This window comes from Lipophrys pholis, assembly GCF_963383615.2.
Source record: "Lipophrys pholis genome assembly, chromosome: 6".
Taxonomy (NCBI): Eukaryota; Metazoa; Chordata; class Actinopteri; order Blenniiformes; family Blenniidae; genus Lipophrys; species Lipophrys pholis.
Genome location: NC_137629.1, coordinates 2,488,843 through 2,495,576, shown reverse-complemented (window position 1 = coordinate 2,495,576; position 6,734 = coordinate 2,488,843).

Below are 6,734 nucleotides of genomic sequence, written 5' to 3'. Positions count from 1 at the left end.
ACATAAAAGATTCTACTGAATGAGACACAACAATAAACAAAACTCGGACAAGACAAACTTGACACTCAAGCGACTCAACACTGCCACCCGATGTAAAACAGAGGCATGACTGAACTTCAACATAGTACCACTTTAAAGTATTTGTCCTTTCAGCATTCTTCAATATCGAAGACGTGGGAAGGAGAGTTTTTACATTTGGCTGACAACTGATTTCAGATTGGAGAAGTCGATGGTGTCTGCTTGTAAAATGTGATTTTGTATTATTTTTATTATTATGATTAAGTGTAATTATCAGCACCAGCAGTATTGTGTTATCACCAGTGTTTTGTCAGCTGTATAATATATTTTATTACAACGTGCTGAAGTCAAATACACGTTCCAAAGGGTTTTTGTTGGATTTATAAAAAAACAAACAAACAGAAAAATGCTGTTTTTGTCTCAGCTCTTAGAAAATGTCTCCTGTACCTGTTGTATTATGGGTGTTTTTACAAATTCTTACAGCAACTTACAAACCCTGACAGCATGGCTTTGTTGGATCGGAGCCTCCTGCGGGTCGGTTTTGGCCCACGAGCCTTCAGTTTGACACCCCTGCTCAAAAGAGTGGGTTTCCAGATTTCCAGCCAGCTGGAACTGGCAACATTGAGTTGGATGAAGTTGTACAAAAGAAGGATGGACCAATAAGTACGCTTTCAATGCCAGTGCAAATAACAATCAGTCCTTTTAACTGTTGCTAAAGTGACTTTTGCTTCTTAATTCGATGTCGTTTTGTAAAAGTTGCACCTCTGGTATACATCATGATTTCATTTATTACTGCTAACCTTCAGTGTGATTAAATCTTGCAATCAGCATGTTGTCTTCAGGTTAAAGTGTCTCTTCCAGGACTGCTTTGTTAAGTCTTGCAGCTTTTTCTTGTGTCATCATCTTGTCAGAAATGAGAATTATGTGTTTTTGACCTTTCCCAGGAGTCTTAATTATTACATGAAGTTTGTCACGGCCAGAACTTTCTTCTTCTTGTTCTTGCCACCTCAAGAAATTATGCAAATGCCTCTGTTCTTGTGGAGCGTGAATCCACCTTTATGCACAACTCGGCACCTGCAAATACTTTATGTAGAAATACTCGCTGTTGGAAATCACAAAATTTATGTTTTTGTTTTTTGTCTGTTTTCTGTCGTGGATTTATCACTTTGGAACACAAGGTTGTGTTGTTTGTTGACAAACTGTTCCGGTTGTGTATTAGTGCTATTAAACTATTATAGACTGAATTAACCTTATCTTAAAAAACCCAACCAGACTTTACTCTTGGACCAAATAGGATTTTCTTGGGAAAGGATTAAACTGCAGATTGAAAAAACATGGATGTGACACTTGGTTTGCCATCGCTCCCCCGTGTTCTGGTCACATTCAGGCTTTTTCTTTCCTCTTCTCCTCCTTTCGGTCTTTCTCATTCAACATGTATTGAAGCTGACCTGTTGACTCAGGAAGACTTTTCTAAATTGAATCCACTTCATTCCAGTTGTGTGTCTCCACATCATTGTGACTCTGGGATTGCTGCCGAGTCCAAATTAATCCGGCACTACTTTTACCCGTCGTGTCCACAGAGTGTTGAACCCAGTTGTCGTTTGCTTCCTGTGAAGCTTCATCGAGCTTCTACTTCTGTCCCTCCAACTTCTATACTGCTTGATCCAATTCTAGGTCGTCTTTAATCATCAGTGTTTGGATTTACCTTCATTACTACGCAGTTATTCGATGGCTGAATTGATCCGCTGTGATTCTGGGGGAGGTTTTGTTGACTGAAAGTCAGTAATGGATCTCTGGTGTAAGGACCTCCGGGAGATTTCTTTTTCCAGGATTAGAGTTCAGTCGATGCAGAGAGCATTTTTTTATTTTGTGTTCAGATACCTGATCATTTGAATCATTGTCTTCACGATCTTTTGGCTGAAACAGGTCCCCTCCAAACTGAAACAAACTCCCATCCTGTGAATGGATTCCAAGGAGAAATGTGTTGTCGTCACTTCTACACATTAAATCAGGGTTTGCCAAACATAAGGCCTGTGAACTAAAACCGGTCCGTTAGAGGCACCGGTCCGTTAGAGGCTCCGATCCAATACAACATCTATAGGAGAAGTTTTCTGGACATTTCACTGTATTGTGCCAGCAGGCAGTTTAATTAAAAGGTGTTTTATGTTGCGATTGTAATTATTTTCCACAGTAATTATTTGGTTTTGTGAAAATTTTAATCATGCATACTCTGCGCTTCAACAAAGAAATACTAAAGTTTAAATTTAAAGCTCATTATGACACTATTTTAGTAGTCCGGTCTACTCAAGATGAAAGTGGGCTGCATGTGGCTTCTGAACTAAAATGTGTTTGCCAGCCCAGTTTAACTCATCTGATCTGTTTGTCAAAGACACAATCAAGAATTTTGTTAAAGAGATAATATTATACAGTTTTTCAACTCTTCCACATGGTCCCGTTGGCCCAAAAACATTTTATTCAAAGTTTATTGCCCCGAATCTAGCTCCTCCTTGATTTTCCTCAATTTGAATATTGGATGATAGGAGCTGCATTCAGAATCTGCTGTGTCTGTGTGAGCTGGACTGGCTCCGCCCACACATGCCCACCTTGGGAAGAGGAGGAAGTACTTCCTCTCGTGGTGCCATGTGCCAGAGCAGAGCTGCCTAATTGTGGGAGGAGTCAAAGCGAAGGCTAACCTTGATTGGGATTGGCTAAACCCCTGATGACGCTATATAGGGTTTGATTTCTGATTGGCTGGTTGGAGCAACACACTTTTTAAAAACTGGATAGTTCAGTTTATTTGTAGAACGTGTGAGAATTCCAGAATATGAGCATTTTAGAATTAATCCTTGTTCTAGAGTATCACAGGTCTGTGAATCAGTGTTGCAGGATTGTAGGCATGTTACCGTGACGGCTGTCGCTGCAGGTGGTAGAGCGGGTTGTCTTCCAGTGACAAGGGGTGCGTCCTAATAGTCCCTCCTATCTCATTTCCTATCCACCTTTCCTTAACTCTGTGGATGGCATCACTGGGTTAAGGAAAGGTGTTAGGAAGCTTCCTAAAGGAGTCAGGAAAGGTGTTAGGAGACTTCATAATGGAGTTAAGGAAAGGCGATCACGTTGTATTGACAATCAGACCACATTTTCACTAAGAGATATAATAATAATAGATAGTTGGGATCTGGGTTCTAGAGGATTTCCAGTGGTTCTAGGCAGATTATTGCTTTGCTAACTTCCATGATCTGCTCCTTTTTCAGTCATCCTGAGTTTCCCTGAACGCTCCGATGAGCGGGTTCCTTTAAATGTTGTCGCCGCAAGGAATTGTGGGGGAACATGAGCTGGTCTCCTTTGGTAAAGGAAGCATCAGTGGTTCCTAGGCTAAAGGAGGTTCTAAAGGAAGCATCAGTGGTTCCTAGGCTAAAGGAGGTTCTAAAGGAAGCATCAGTGGTTCCTAGGCTAAAGGAGGTTCTAAAGGAAGCATCAGTGGTTCCTAGGCTAAAGGAGGTTCTAAAGGAAGCATCGAGCCTCCTTTCCTTAGCTTAGTGATTATTCGAACGCTCCTTGTCATGGCCGCTACTTAAACACCTCTGGGGTTAAGGAGAAGTGGATAGGAAAGGAGATAAGAGGGATTAGTAGGGGATAGGAGGGACTATTAGGGGATAGGAGGGACTATTAGGACGCACCCAAGGTTTCCGGTTTAGTCCTACATCTTACACTGTCCAGATGTTGAAGTGTTGATGAGCAAGGCACTGAACCCCAGCCTACTCCCAGAGGATGGATGAAGTGAGTTTAAATGGGTGGTGTTAACAAGGTGAAGCAGAAGGAAAAATAAAGTGTTTTTACCATTTGAATGTCTTAAAATACCGTTTTCAACACTCCAGAATAGAAATGATAAATTTTGAAGTATGAGTGCCAAATGAATACTTAACTTGTCTATTGCTGCTAGTTAATAACAGTAATATTGAGCTTTAAATGCTTCTTTATATACAGTGAATATTTGAAACATAGAAAATATAATTGCAGTGGATGATCAAGTATTTCTGGGATCAATATGAGAATCAGCACAAAATAAGAGATGAAGCATGTGAAGAAAGAAGATGGTTGGAGGTGGTCGGTGGTACAGATCAGTCAATACAGTGTGAAGCCTGTGACATGACTCAAATACATATATGATTTTAGATACAATTATATTTTTTTTTTAAATCTACCTGAATTTGTATCTTTAATGTCTACTGGTTATCCAAAGCTTATACTGTGGATGCATCTACAATAGTTTCTGCTTCTGCCGTTTTTGTTTTTTGTGGTTGTCGACATCCAAACTCAGCTCAACCGAAGCTCGTCTGCTGGGAATAATAATGTAAACCTCTTCAGTCAGTGAATGGAAAGGCTCTTTTGTGAACCGCTGCAGATGAGACTGATAATGCATTTTATTCTTTAGACGCTCACATTCAGAAACATTCATAATCTCACCGACCGATGTTTATTCATTACAGACCGAACCTGTTATATGATGTCAAAGGTTCGACAACAGCAGAATATAAAGACTTGTAATGCATTTCAAATGGTTTTAATTTTCTACGGATCCCAGCAGAATGGTTGGATGTGGTTCAGGCTAAATATCTGTTCAATATTTCCACTGTGGATGAAACATTATGTTTTTATTGTAGCACTTTAAGATTTGTTTGCCAAATGTAAAGTCAATTACAAATAAAATGTATTATTATTATTATTATTATTATTATTATTATTATTATTATTATTATTATTATTATTATTATTATTATTATTATTATTCATCTGCAGCTGCTGTGAAAGCTGCATTGAAGGTTTTCGTTTCATGATTTTATTAGTCTGTCTTAGATGGGCAATAAATTAAGTTGTCCCAGCGTAGACAAAAGCTATGACTTTAATTTGTTCTTTGGCATTGATCTCGATCCCAGAAATCTTTTTGCGAATTACAATAGCTTGGAAACATGTCATGTGGTATCAGAACATAAAGATTCAGATGGATCGACAGGCAATCAGATGCATGTCATACAAATCAAACTGTGATTGACTTGGTGGTGAGATTCATCTCACTGCATAAATTTGCTCATTAGCATTAATATCCAACTGGTGTCAGATGAAAGTGTGTCTCATCTGCATAGAAGAAAATGAATGTAACATCATATAAAGGAATGTATTTTATTTTTACACTACTCTGTGTGTAGATTCCCCAGCTGGTCTGTGGGTTTGAACTTACCTCACCTCCCTGTCTGCATCACACAACACAATTTCTACTCTGATCGGATCCGACAGTATATTTTCTGACAGTTTGTTTTTGATCTGCATGCAGGAACATCTCACAGTTTTATGTGCAAACGGTAGGAAATTGTAGCTGTTCCAGTGAAACTGATACTATTGTGTGAATGTACAGTGAACATGACACAAGGGGGAAGAAAAGTAAAAATACGGTGTGGAAATACCTTGTGTGAATGTCTCTACCTTTAATTTGATGTGTTCTCAGCATAGATTCTCATTTAATGTTTGTAAGACAGAAATGTTTTTGAGTCACTGAATTTGTTGTACTTTGTCCTCAAATTAAAGTGCTTCTAAAAAGTATGATTAGTTCTTTTTTTTTTTTTTTAATTTCTTCAAATAAAAGCCCAATCACTCAATTATATGTGGTTTGTTTGGGGTAATTCCTGGGTCTTTGCATTTCAAAAGTGAAGACTAAAGAGGAATTATATCTGCATGTTAAATTATAATTTGGAGGAATAACTGCTTCAGTTGATGGGTTATTGATTATGTTTTGGGGGAAAATGCATATATTTTGATAACAATTCAGTTTGTTTCAGTAAATATTCAGTAATAATATTTCAGAAAATTTAAAAACAAAAAATTTGCTTTCCTCCTCTTACGTGTTTTAAATGTTAAGATTTACAGTTTTGAATTGGATTTATAGGGATGAAAATACTATTTTAAACTGAAATACCATCCAACCAACCTCCTGTTACATGGACAAATTCCTCAGAAGCAGATTGAAGGACTTGGAGTTAACGCTTTCTCCCAAAAATGATTTACTGACATTTCACTCGAATAGCACTTTGCGGAAAATGAGTTCATAAAAGAAGAACACATAAATAATTCCTTCAAGTTTTCAGCTGAACGGCTCAAATGAGGAAGAATACCATTGCTTTACTCCAAATATCACATCGAACAGACAGTTAATCAAGCGCTGGTTGAACCAGTTGGTTACCATGGCAACATGATGCCCAAACTGAATGGTTGGATGAATGGAGAGTTATAAATTGAAAGTGTTTACATACCAGTATTAAAGACGTCAGTCCCCACAGTGATCAGATGCTCCACTGTGTTTGTGAAATGCACATTTACACATTTGCTGCAACTGCAAACAATAAGATTCTTATGAGCGTCGTCCATTTACTGCTGATTGACGGCAGAAACATCCACTTCAGTGGACTATATGTGCCGGAGCACTCAACGTAAAACATTATGAACTTACTGCAAACATGAATAACTTGTGTTTTATTGTAAATATACAACTTCTTTTTATGATTTGAAAAACATTAAAACGTTTAGACATTTCAACACTGTATATGAGCATAGACCTATGTTTAGGCCTGAAAAAGAGATCAATGACATTCATACCTGTGAATTTTACATCTAAATGGGTCAAACTTCTCCAGCAGGAGAAACATTGGGAGTCTTCCCAGTTCTTT